Source organism: Heteronotia binoei, chromosome 15 (assembly GCF_032191835.1).
Source record: "Heteronotia binoei isolate CCM8104 ecotype False Entrance Well chromosome 15, APGP_CSIRO_Hbin_v1, whole genome shotgun sequence".
In the NCBI taxonomy this organism is placed as follows: Eukaryota; Metazoa; Chordata; class Lepidosauria; order Squamata; family Gekkonidae; genus Heteronotia; species Heteronotia binoei.
The window spans coordinates 43,214,304-43,228,466 of record NC_083237.1 but is presented as its reverse complement, the minus strand read 5'-3'; positions in this window follow the sequence as shown (position 1 = coordinate 43,228,466).

The following is a 14,163-nucleotide window of genomic DNA, read 5'->3' as shown; positions in this document are numbered from 1 at the left end:
AAATTGGAGTCTCAGAGCAGTTTACAATCTACTTCCCTTCATCTCCCCACAGCTGACACCCTGTGAAGTAGGTGGGGCTGAGAGAGCTCAGAGAAAACTACTCTTCTGGTTAAAACAATTTTATTTGGTAACATATGGTAACAAGTTATATTTCTTGCATCATTAATAACTTCTTTTATCTATCCCATATATTACTTTCTACCCATCCCTTCCCCCTTTACTTGACCCCCGCTGGTGTTATTTACTTAAAATACTAATATTTAAAGGTACCCTTAACTAATAAAAACACAAATTAATATTCTCCTTTTACTTTCCACTCTTTTTCTACATATCTTCTGAACTTTTTCCACTCCACCTTAAAAACTTCTAAATCATAGTCTCTTAAAATTCTTGTTAATTTGTCCATTTCACTCCACATCATAACTTTTACAATCCAATCCCATTTCTTTGGTATTTTTTCTTGCTTCCACAACTGCGCATATAATGTCCTAGCAGCTGAGAGCAAGTACCAAATTATAGTTCTATCTTCTTTTGGAAATTTTTCCATTTGTGATCCCAACAGAAAAGTCTTTGCCACTTTCTTAAATTCATATCCCAAGATCTTAGAAATTTCTTGTTGAATCATCTGCCAATACTTTTTTGATCTTTCACAAGTCCACCACATATGGTAGAAAGAACCTTCATGTTTTTTACATTTCCAGCTTCTATCTGGCATCTTGTTGTTCATCTTTGCCAATTTTTTAGGAGTCATATACCACCTGTACATCATTTTATAACAGTTCTCTTTAATACTATGATATGTTGAAAGCTTCATAGAATTCTTCCACAAGTATTCCCAAGTTTCCATCTGTATTTCTTTATTTACATTAATTGACCATTTAATCATTTGAGATTTCACTACTTCATCCTCCGTAGACCATTTTAAAAGTAATTTATATATTTTTGAAATTAATTTTTCATTGTCTCCAAGCAGAACTTTTCCATTTCTGTTTTTTCTTTTCTTATTCCTTCAGTTTTGATATCATTATCCACCAAGCTCTTTATTTGTTGCATTTGAAACCAATCATATTTATTATTCAGCTCTTCAGCAGTTTCAATTCTATTTTGCCACTTTGTTTTTTAATGATTATATGACAACCACTTTTCTTCACCTATCTCAGCTGTTATTTTTATTACTTCATCTGGCACTATCCATAGCGGTCTTCTCTCATCTCCATATTGCTTATATTTCATCCATGTATTTAACAAATTATTTCTTATATAATGGTGAGAGAAAAAACCGTCCATCTTCTTTTTTCCATAATACAAATACGCGTGCCAGACAAATTTATTTCCGTGACCTTCCAACGCTAAGAGTTTTTTATTTAACAGCATTATCCATTCCTTTATCCACACTAAACAAACTGCTTCTTGATATAATTTTAAATTCAGTAATTGAAATCTACCTCTCTCTTTTGCATCTGTCAAAATTTTCATTTCGATCCTTGGTTTCTTCCCAGACCACACAAATTCTGAAATTTTTCTTCGCCATTTATCAAATTGTTTACTATTTTTTTCTTTTTTCTTTTAAAGGCTTCTAAAATCAATTATAAACAATATGTCCAATAGTATTTATCTTCTTATCATCACCTCAATTATTTCCAATAGTTTTTAATGTCCCGAACACTTTAAAATATTATTTTAATTTTAACCTTCTTGCAATGGCCACCGATGTTTCTCTATGGTATTATAGTCCTAGAGTAGGCTTTTCATCTGCTACTTCCTGCTTTACTTGCCACCAAATCTCGTTTTTACTGGTAGAGAGATCTCATGATACTTGACGTACTTCCTGTGTTGATTGTATATGCTGCAGGTCTGTGACAATGGTGCTCTTTTTTCAAAACCACAAGTAGACCAAACAATAAATTCCTTCCCACTTTTTAGCACTGTCCTTTAAATTTACAAAGTCCAAATTTCACCTCTTTCTCCCTTCTTCTTCCAAGCTTTCTAGATTTCCAATTCCCACCTTCTGAATTTATTCTGTTTAACTGTAAATAGTCCCGGCATGAAAGATAGTAATCTGTACCTTTTCTGCCAATTATCCAGATCCACACCGGTTTTGTGTAGCTTTAAATGTTTAGCAATGTCCAAGAAGGTTAGGATTCTGTTGAGCTTATGTCAAATAAATGACTCTGAGAACTTCTGCAGATGATGAAAATGCAACTCTTCCTGGAGACCCCTCAAAGGAGCCCCTCCCCCCGGGACTCCCTTTTAGCCATGGTAAATCTCCTCAAAGTTTTCTGTGCATATCTTGGACTAATCTCTAACGGAGAAAAGTAGGCAGTAGGCATTAATTTGCCTTCCACTACCCCGAACAGAAGTTCCAGCCTGCTCCTGTTATGAGAAGCAACTCAGCTCGGCATTTTCCTCCCCCGGAAGTCCCAGAGAAAACTACTCTTGAGAGAACAACTCCGAGAGAATTGTGGTGGGTCCAAGGTCACCCAGCAGCTGTACACAGAGGAGTGGGGAATCAAACCTGGTTCTCCAGATTAGAGTCCACTGCTCTTCACCACTACACCAAACTGGACAGCAGCAGGAGAGCTGTACTGGAAGCAGGAAAATGCCTACAGCCATTTTGAGGTTGGCAGCCAAAGCGGCCTCCTAGTCTGGCCTTGCGCGGTGACTCTTTGGCTCCTCTTATTGCCATGTCAGTGTCATGTGACTTCCTGTTAAACAACAGAGTCTCCATGCTCTGTGGGATCTTGAATCTGGAAAAGCTGAAGGACTATGGTCTGCTGTATCAACTAGAATTAATCTTCATGTTAATGGATCCAGTATTTTTAGGGATGTGCATTTGGATATATCATGTCTGAATATATATCTGAAAAAATACCGTATGGATATTGCTAGATATATTTGGGTCTCCACATGGTATCCAGGATTTTTTTGGATACTGGAAATGGGTCCTGAAAAATACTGGAAACATTTAGGATTAACTGGAAATACTGGGAGCTAGCATTTTAAGGATTCTAGGACTGGTCCCCCCACACCACCCAGTATGTTTCTCTTCCTGGGGTTTGGTATCAAAGTGCCTTTTAGTGCTTTTAGTTTTTTGTTAGGTTAAGATGCCTGCAACTATTCATTTAAGGGAATTGAATAAATTAATGGCTCAGCCACTAGGTGGTAGCAGAAGACAATAGACAGGCAAAGGCCCCAGCCTGGCCGTTTGCAAGTCTTAAACTTCGGGTCCCCAAGCTGATCTGTAAATAAATTCCAAAAGGAAATGTCACGTAATGCCTTTATTAGGACCCTATAATATAGTGGGTTCTTTGCATCGATGAGGCGAGGTGGTAGTGAACATCAGCTCTTTATTGATTTCAGCATAGTATAGGCTAAGCATAAGACTAACGAACTGGGCCAACGGGGCCACCTTTATACAACTCAGGGTTCCCACGCAAGCATGTTATTGGATCATTCAAACCAGCAGGGGGCTTGTGATTGGTGCAGGGCAGCAGGTGTTTGGATCCTGCTGCCCATTGTTCCCAAGTCCCCAAGCTCTGGTTGTCTGGCTCCAATGAGCCAGGCAGGAACCCCCAATTCAGTTCTCACTTGAGTCCACATACATAGCAGACCCATCAAAATCTCACCAAATGGTGTGCAAGCTTTCTAGTTCTCAGCGGGTTGCCAGCCTGCAGGTGAGGTGTGGAAGCCTGAAATTACAACTGATCACCAGTCAACAGAGATCTGCCCCCCTGGAGAAAATGGGGGGAGGGGCTCTATGGCACTACACCCTGCTCTCCCCAGACTCCAGCCTCAAACCTCCAGAATTTTCCAGCCTGGTTGTGGCAACCCTGCTTCTCCAGACCTCTTAGATGCACATATCTTGAAATAAATGGTTCCAAAAGGTTTCTTGTATGGCTCTACTCTGCGGTTATCTCAGCAATAGCTCACCCGCTTCACTGCTGCATTTATCTCTGTCCTCCAGGCCTAACTGATACTGGCTTTAGGCTCTGGGCTGGTAGCATTTTTAACTAGTATGCAGCCTTTGAGGGTGAGCCTGTAGACCTGCCGTGCCTCCCCCAAAAGAGTTTTCTGTGCCTAGGAAGCAGGTTTTTCTTCTAGTGCTGTCCCTCTTTGTTAGAAAGTAGTTCAGCTTTTGGATGTCTGCCAGTGATGTAGTTTTTGTGTGTGTTGTTTTAATGATAATTGTTTTTTCAAATTGTTTTATGTGCAGCCCAGCCAGTCAGCATTCTGTGCAGCCAGTTGCTCTTGGTGATGGGAAAAATTGGTAGTTCTTGGCTCAGTTGATGTTAGAAGCAAAATGGGGAGAGCTTGAATCTGTGGGGCTCACTGTCTGAGTTACAGACATCAGTCTTCCTTTTGATATCTAGTGAAATAGCAGTTCCAAGGCAGACCACGTTGCTTCAGAATTGGTGCTGCAAAGTATGTATGACCTGGAAGGTTTCTGGTTCAAATCTCCTCTCTGCCAGAAATCCACTGGATGATGGCCTTTAGCAAGCCTCCCATCTGACACATGGAAATAATCAAACTGGCTTACCTTATAGGGCTGTTGTCACATATATTAATAATCCTTACTTGAATAGAATGTTTGGAAAGTTCCAAACAATGATATTGCTCTAGCACTGGGGTGGCCAAACTGTGGCTCGGGAGCCACGTGTGGCTCTTTCAAATCATTTCTTCAAACCAAGTCAGCCAATAGCTTGGAGAATGCATTTAAAGTTGCCTTCCTTGCTTCCTCCCTCCCTCCCTCCTCTCAAACATCTGATGATTCATGTATTGTGGCTCTCAAACATCTGACATTTATTCTATGTGGCTCTTACATTATGCAAGTTTGGCCACCCCTGTTCTAGCATCACTATGATTATGACTGAAACCTTGTACCTCTCATTTTAGAAAGTAAACCTCACTTATTGGTCTGGTCCTGGAGCATCCTGGGAAATGGCAGCTTGAGCAAGTGGTAAAAGGAGAAGATCAGATTGCTTGATATACTGCTATTTTATTTGTTTTAACTATATAATTTAAATTGTTATTTTAAAATGATGTTATCTGCCCTGAGTCCATTCTTGGGAAAGGGCAGAATACAAATCCAATAAATAAATAGATAGTAAAATCCTGGGTAGCAGCTGCAGCTTGACTTCACTGTGGGCACAATTTGCAGCATAGTTTGAGGAGGCAGCACTGTTTTTACTGTGTGCAGAAAGACTGAACATAAACCCTGCTGGGGGCAGACCATTCTCCAGAGGAACTTGTTACCTCAGTATCCTTGGGAGCTAAGGGGATTAGCAAAGGTAGTTTCACTTTCTCCACTCCCAGGTGGCTGCAATCCAGCCTGAAGACACACTTTCACTTGTAAGCACACCAAGTCTAATCTCTTTGGCTCAAGGAGCCTCTTTTGAGGTTGGCTGCATTCAAAGCTGTTCCCTCTGGGGTAAAACCACCAGACAAAAGTGAGCTCCTTTTTGGAGAGAGCCCTGAACCAGATCTTTTGAAAAACCTCTAGAACAGGTGATGTAATCTTGAGAGAAGGGTGCCTCTGAGCAAGTGCGAGCTTCCTTCCCTTCACAAATGAAACCAGATCTGGCACTGGAGAAAATGGATAAATCCAGCAATAGTTACTTATAACTAGGGCTTTTTTTGAACCGGAACTCACAGGAACGCAGTTCCTGCTGGCTTTGCATCAGGGTGTGTGGCCTAATATGCAAATGAGTCACTGCTGTGCTTTTTGTACAAAAAAGCCCTATGTGAAACAATGGTGATGTCAGGGGGGGTGGCCTAATATGGAAATGAGTTCTTGCTGGACTTTTTCTACCAAAAAAGCCCTGCTTATAACCAGTTCTGAAGACAGTTCTGAAGACAGTCCAGCAGTTCAGCTACCTGGGGTGCATCATCTCCTCAGATGCCAAGATCGACAAGGAGATTGACAACAGGCTGGCAAAGGCAAACCGTGCATTTGGCCGACTGCACAAAAGAGTGTGGAGCAACAAGCATCTGAAAAAAGGCACAAAGATCAATGTTTACAAAGCGGTTGTGATGACAACCCTCATCTATGGCTCCGAATCGTGGGTTTTATACCGTCATCACCTGCGACTCCTTGAGCGCTTTCATCAGCGCTGCCTTCACACCATCCTCAACATCCACTGGAGTGACTTTGTGACCAACACTGAAGTCCTCAAGCGGGCAGAGGTTACCAGCATCGAGGCACTGCTGTTGAAGACGCAGCTGCGCTGGGCAGGGCATATTTCTAGGATGGAAAACCACCGCCTTCCCAAGATTGCCCTGTATGGCGAACTCTCCACCGGCCATCGAAATAGAGGGGCACCAAAGAAGAGGTACAAGGACTCCTTGAAGAAATCCCTTAGCACCTGTCACATCAACCATCACCAGTGGTCTGACCTAGCCTCAGATCGCAAAGCATGGAGGCACACCATCCACCAGGCTGTCTCTTCCTTTGAGAACACACGCATAGCTGATCTTGAGGACAAAAGGAGATTGAGGAAGAATCGCACTGCTACAGGACCAACCCTAAATCAGACTTTTCCCTGCAGCCGCTGTGGCCGGACCTGCCTGTCCCACATTGGTCTTGTCAGCCACCAGCGAGCCTGCAGCAAACGTGGACTATTGCACCCTTCTTAAATCTTCGTTCGCGAAGCCAAGCCGAGAGAGATAACCAGCAATGCAGTCCTGAGAGGTAAGTCCTTTGACAGGCACTGGGTGATATATAGCTCAGCCCCTCCATCTATAAGACTTATGTCCATGTCTGTCCCCATCTCTAGAACAGCCATTTGGGGTGCTCGAAGGAATAGCTTCCTTCCTTTTTCCCGAGTGGAGAAGCTGTTTGGATCCAATCCATTGGTTCTAGCAAAGACGCACAGGTTTGGCTGGGACATTCAAGTTCGTGGACCTGAGTGGGACTTCAGAACCAAACAATGTCATGGTTTTGAGCCTACCTCCCTAGCTATGTGTGTGTGTAAGGTGCAGTCAAGTATCTGCTATCCGCTACTCTGTACATTTCTCAAGACAAGAGATGAACAGAGGTGGTTTGCTGTTGCCTGCTTCTGTGTTGTGTCCCAGGTTTTCTTCAATGGTCTCTCATCAAAGTACTAACCAGGGCCAACCCTGCTTAGCTTTCGAGATCCAATGCAGCCAGGGTAGCCTGGGCCATGCAGGTCTGTCTGGAGCTGCCCTTTAAACCCCAATTCAATCTGTGGCACAACAAGAGGCCACATTCAGTTTCCTGCCCTGAAAAGCCTGGCCTGCTGATTTTTGCATTTCAGTTCTCCATTGAAGTCAGCAACAGAGGAGACAAGGTTCCCCCTCCAGGCCAGTTTGCACCTCTATTCATTTATACCCCACTTTTCTCCCTAATGCAGATGCAATGTGGCTTGCAGCAATCTTTCCTCCTTCATTTATCTTCCCAACAACTGTGTAAGGTAGGTTAGGCTGAATGTGTATGGCTGGCTCATGGTTACACCCAGCAAGCTTCCATGACAGATTGGGGATTAGAACCTTGCTCTTTGAGACCCTAGTTCAACAGCCTGCCTACTAACACCGCACTGGTTCTCATTCCATACAGACACATAGGACTGTACTCCCATGGTTCTTTTTTCAACTAGAAAGGCTGGAATACGAATAGTGAGGGGATGTACTAAACCCTTTCCTCACCCACTGTTTCTCTCCTCCAAATCAGCCTCAGGGTTTCCTTCCTGCCAACTCCTTCTTTACCCTATATAAGGAAACGCTGCTTGGGGACAGGGGTTCTAAAGTGGAGAAATGGTTTCTTCTCTGTCTCCTTTCCAGTTGACTACAAAACAGCAACATAGTCTGGCGTTCTGCCTCCTAATTCTCCTGCATTTGTGGAGCAGGCTTCAACCAAGACGGCCTCTTGAGGTGTCCATGGTGTTACCTTTAGCAGCACAGCAAGAGCGTGCAGCATTCCGCCATCTTCTGTGTTGTCTTTTCTCATCACGTTCCCTCTCTCACTCCAGCCTCTTTCCTGTCTGTGCCTCAGTGGAGAGCATTCCAGGCAGAAAGAAGTGCCTCAGGGGGACAGCCTGATCCTAGTTTAGTTGGATATCAAACCTTTGGATGTTAAACTTTTCATCCCCATTTCTAAAGGGAGGTGCTTGAGTATTGAAGTCAGTGACTGTTCTCAGATGTCACGAAGCAACTCTGCAGACTTTCCCCGTTGTAGAGTAGTTAAGTTCAGTTGAATGCTGCCTAGCACCAAAGGAGAGCCCTCTGCTAAGTGGCTAGCTTGGGCCAGCTCCCTTTATCAGTAGGTGTCTTGCCCAAGCCATAAATAAATAAATAAATAAATAAATAGGAGGAGAGTGGTTGGCAGGCCTACTGTAAGATAAGAACATAAGAGAAGCCATGTTGGATCAGGCCAATGGCTCATCCAGTCCAACACTCTGTCACACAGTGGTCAAAAGAGCCAGATGCCATCAGGAGGTCTACCAGTGGGGCTAGGACACTAGAAGCCCTCCCACTGTTGCCTCCAAGCAGTTCTGCTCCCAGGAATGCCCTGTTGCCTGAAATTAATGCAGAAGCAGTAGCAATGGAGCATCATTTTCCTTCTAGGAGGCAGTGGGGAATTGTTTTGCTCTTAAAGTATTTTTCTGCATGTGCACAGAGTTTAGGCCTTATGCTGTCAGCCCTGTAAAATAGCCTTGTGGGTCATTTGCAGAGTCAACCAAGATCATAGGCAGCAAAAACCTTTTTCCCACCCACTTATTGCCCACCTACAGTTTCCTCTAGCAATTGGCTGGGCTGCTGTGATGTCATGGAAATGGTCTTAGATGTTCCAGCTTCTCAAGAGAGAAGGCTATGTTGTGTAGGTGGGCTTGGAAGCTGCAGGGGAAGTCAATTAGGAGATAAAAGATAGGGCAAAGCCAAAGTGGATGAGGGTGTGTGTGTGGGGGCGGGGAGAGCAGATTGTCATTTATGAAATGGTACTACTTTGGAGGGTTGTGAGGAAGAAGAAGAAAGCTGCAGGAGAGACAGAGCTAAGGAGAGGAGGGACCACAGTGAAACTGGGGCTGGTGAGGGAAACCTTCACTTTGGATTAAGTCTGTACTATTGGCATTATTTCAGCAGGATAAAGCATGCATATTTTGTAAGGTAAACTGGAAAGGGGAGACCAGTGAACAGGATACATGAGGGAGAATAAGTTTTGAAACTGACATATTGGCCTAGCCAAATTTCAATTGCAGGTGTAGGAATTGTTAACATAATAAATAATATAAAACAATTGTTTTAAGCCATGCAGGGCTTTTTTTGACCAGGAAAGCAGAGGAACACAGTTTCAGTTGGCTTGGTGCCAGGGGTGTGGCCTAATATGCAAATGAGTTCCTACTGGGCTTTTTCTACATTAAAGCCCTGCTTGAGTCAATGGTGACACTAGGGGGTATGGCCTAATATGCAAACACGTTCATGCTGGGCTTTTTTGTGAGCCAATAGTGACATCAGGGGTGTGTGGCCTAATATGCAAATAAGTTCCTGCTGGACTTTTTCTTAAAAAAAAAAAAAGCCCTGAAGCCACCTATCATGAACCTCTGGGATAAAGTAGAACAGAAGTTTAAATAAACAGATGAAAAACGTATTGAGGAATGAGATGGCTTTTGCCCACTTTTGATGGAGACGGGTAGCCACATTAGTCTATCTGTAGCAGTAGAAAAGTAGCACCTTAAAGATGAATAACGTTTGTTGCAGGTGAGCTTTCATGAGTCACTGCTCACTTGTTCAGATACTGCAAACTTTTTGAGCCTGTGGGCACCTTTAGGATTCTGATGCAAGGTGGTGGACCCAGCAGAAAGTGGCACCACACACATACATACACACACACAGAGGAAGCCCCCTCTCAACCTGCATAATATTGAAGGAATCAGCACAGAGAGCCTGTTTGGTGTAGTGGTTAAGTGTGCAGACTCTTATCTGGGAGAACCAGGTTTGATTAGCCATAGGTATCACAGGACTTGTCCTTGAAAGGACAGCTGCTTTGAAAACCGTCTCAGCCCCACTCACCTCACAGGGTGTCTGTTGTGGGGGGAGAAGACATGGGAGATTGTAAGCTGCTCTGAGTCTCTGATTCAGAGAGAAGGGTGGGGTATAAATCTGCTCTTCATCTTCTCTCTTCTTCTTTTTCTTCATGTGCTAATAAAGGGAATTGCCATGACCAGGGTTTTTTTGTAGCAGAAACTCACTTGCATATTAGGCCACACACCTCTGATGTAGCCAATCCTCTAAGAGCTTACAGTAGGCCCTGGAATAAGAGCCCTGTAAGCTCTTGGAGGATTGGCTACATCAGGGGCATGTGGTCTAATATACAAAGGAGTTCTTGCTACAAAAGAACCCTGGCCATGATACATTCCCCTCCAAGTGATGGAAACCTACACATTCTATGCACCACCCCCTTTTAAATTGCACTGTGTGTACTAACTGTAATTAGATCTCTGATATAAGAGTTGTTGCTATCTAGAGAAAGGAGTGGTTTTAATGGCAAGGAGATGCATGTTGTGCTGTTGCAGCGGGGAAGGGGTTATTTCCGTGGGGGCCTGCCCAGCCCCATTATTGCTGTGTGGCTGCCCGCTCTGTCTAGGGCTAATGAAGCTTGTGCTGAATCAGCACCTATCCTGCTCCCTGCCCAGTGGCTTGCTGTTCTACAACTTCCTTCACCGTTGCTTCCCTCCCCAGGTTGGTATGGGAAATGAGGGTGCCTTGTAGCAGAGGATGTAATGACAAGATCCACCCAGCTTTTCATCTTCCTCTTCCTTCTGCAGCCCCATCCCACATAGCTTTTGTCTGTGAGAATCTCACAATGACTATCATAGACTTTGGATTTTTTTTTTCACCAATGGAAAAGCTGGTTAGGTCTGGGATTGCTAAATTTGGGTTGGAAAAATTCCTAGAGATTTGGGGTTGGGGGTGAGAAGGACTTCAGCAGGTTATAACGCCACAGAGTCCACCTTCCAAAGCATTCCTGTGCTCTAGGGGAACTGTTTTCTGTTGTCTGGAGAGCAGTTGTAATTCTGGGAGCTCTCCAGGCCCTACCAGGAGGTTGGAAACCCTAGGGGTCCTACCTTCTTTTCTTTTCTTCCTCTGAGCTTTGAAGAAACTGGATAAGCACACTAGATGGTGGGAAGCTTGAGAGATACTTTAGGGCAGTGGGGGGGCTTTTTTCTGGGGGAACCTGATGGAACAGAGTTCCGGAACCTCTTTGTGGAAACAAAATTCTCAAAAGAAATGTTTAAAAGTTCATGAGGGGCACCCGTGTGCATCTCCTTCATTTCCCTCCTGAGAGTTCCAGCGCTTCTTTTTCCAGAAACCCCCCCCCAAAACCCTGGCAGTAGCTATACTTAAGAGGGCTCAGAGGAATCCTTCCCTCCCTCCTTGCTGAGCAAATGGGCACTTTAAAATTATGGGTGCAGAAAGGACAGGTGTTTTTAATAGAAGCCTAAGTAGATGGACAGTCGACTAGGGAAGCTTCCTCCTGTAAGGAGATGTGGTGATGGGGCGTGGGGGAGGGCAGCTACACCAATAGAATGAATTTTCGGCAGACAGTGTCATTCCGCACAGTCTCTCCAGGCATGTTCAGTGCTTGTTGCCATGGGAACGCAGCAGGAAAAGCCCAATGTGGGTCAAGGATGTGCTGGCGGCAGTGGATTAGTCGGGATCCACGTGGCTGAGCAGGTGCCAGCTGTTGGGGGCATGTGCCATACAGAGACAGGATCTGGCTGGCTGCCTCAGTGGCCTTCCATCAGCCTCTTTTGAGACCATGTGACAAGGAAGGAAGTTGGTATCCCAGAGCTGAGTTTTCATGCTGTGACCAGAATTCTTTCTGTTTTAAGCACAGCACAATTTTAAATTTTCATACATTATGAAGACCTTCATTACTTGCTGGGTAGATATATTAATTTTTTTTAAATTTTATTAAGATATTCTAAGTGGAGAGAAAAGGGGGGGTATAATGACATGCATGGAGGAGGGCTGAATTTGAGAAGTTTTGCTATTCAGATATCTCAGAGCTGAGGTAAAATTTCTTCTAAGGCCTTTCACTTTAGCAGGGTTCCCAGGATGCCTGAGGTAAGAATTCCAAATGACATTTTCTCCTGTTATTGTTTAGTGTGGGAGACAGTCTGCTTGAATTTCTCTTACCTAAGTCATACATTGAAAAGCATTGCTCTTATGCATTTCAAAGGGACTCGTGCAGGAGACTTTCATAGGCTTGGTACAGAGGGGCAGCTTCGGGCACTCTGAAGGCGTCCAAAACTGTGCTGCCCCAAACTGGAGTAGCCAAATCCCAATCAGATGCTCCCATATATGGTGCAGGGGTGCATTCTTTGGTGCGTTCACATGGCTGTTAAGCGCCTCCCGCAGTTTGGGTTTCTTTTTTTTCCTTTACAATTTTCTAAAAAAAGAATACCGGTGAGCATCTAGAGCAGATTGGTGGGTTCACACCACCAATTTGCCTCGCTTCTGTGATCCCACGATCAGATGCCCAGAAAGACCCCCAGAAAGATGGATGGAGTGTGGCAGAAGAATTTACTACCACTATGATCTATCCCAGAGATGTCAGAGGACAGGGTGAGTGTGGGGATGGGATGGGCGGCAGCTGATTGAGCAACTGCTGAGCTTGCTTTTTTAATTTGCCGGGGGGGCCATCCCTATGTCAGCTCAAATTGGCCTTCAGAATTCAGCCCTAATCTGCTGTATGCCCATGGACCAAATTATCACCTCCTTTCTTGCACCAAACCTGTACCTTGACACCACTGCAGCATGGTTAGTTCATCCTCTTAATCACTACACCACATTAACTCCTGGTCCACTTTTGGAGATGCGGTAGCCAGGGCCGGCCTGATACCCTGGGGTGCTCTAGGCAGACTTGCTGCCTGGTGCCCCCCCAAAGCGCCCCCCACAGCTCCCCCCCTGCGGCTCCACGCCCCCTCCTCCCACCCCCCTGCACAGTGTCCCGCCCGGCCCTCCTAGTGCTCCACTTGCCTGCCTGCTGCCGCTAAAAGCAGCGGCACTCCACTCGCTCCCTTCCCCCTGTTTGCCGGCTAAAAGTAAACTTTGTCGGCTTCGCAGCCCACGCCTGTGCGTTTTGTTAAGAGACAAAACACGCAGGTGCGAGTTGCAAAGCCAGCTAAGCTTACTTTTAGCTGGTGAGCAGGGGGAAGGGAGTGAGCGGAGTGCCACCACTTTTAGTGGCAGTGGGCAGGCGAGCAGAGCGCCTGAGGGCGGGGGGTGGGCAGTGGCCCGGAGTGGGCTAGCGGCGGCAGTGGCGAGGAGGGAGGCAAGCTAAGCACTTGCCTGGGGCACCGGAGGGGGGGGTGAGAGCCCAATTTGTTGCCCCCCACCTCTTGGTGCTCTAGGCAACTGCCTGGTTTGCCTAGTGGGAGGGCCGGCCCTGGTGGTAGCTAGTAGCCAAGGTTCAAATGGAATGCCACAGATTTCATTACAGCTATATTTGACAGTTGGATTTTAGAGTACTCAATTTCAGTACCCTAAGTCTGGCTTCCGCCCTGGTCATGAGATGGAGACTGTTCTGGTTGCTCTCACAGATGACCTCAGAAGGAATCTCGATCAAGGCAGGTCAGTGCTGCTTTTGCTTCTAGACCTATCAGCAGTGTTTTACATGGTCGATTCTGATCTAATGACCCACTGCCTTGTCAACATTGGAGTTCAGGGGGTTGCCTTACAGTGGTTATCTTCCTTTCTCTGTGGTCAGGGACAAAGGGTGGCGTTTGCGAGCAGACCTCCTTGCGGCACCCCCTTGAACGTGGCATGCCTCTGGGAGAACACATGAACATATGAAGCTGCCTTATACTGAATCAGATCCTCGGTCCATCAAAGTCAGTATTGTCTACTTATACTGGCAGCAGCTCTCCAGGGTCTCAAGCTGAGGTTTTTCACATCTATTTGCCTGGACCCTTTTAGTTGGAGATGCCAGGGATTCAACCTGGGACCTTCTGCTTACCAAGCAGATGCTCTACCACTGAGCCACCATCCCTCCCCTGACAGAGAGCTAATCTCTTGCCCATAATGTTTAACATCTAATTGCGCCCCCTTGCCCAAATTGTTTGAGATTATGGGCTGTATGCAGATGACACCCAGCAGATAACCAGTATGCAGATGACACCCAGCAGATAACCAGTATGCAGATGA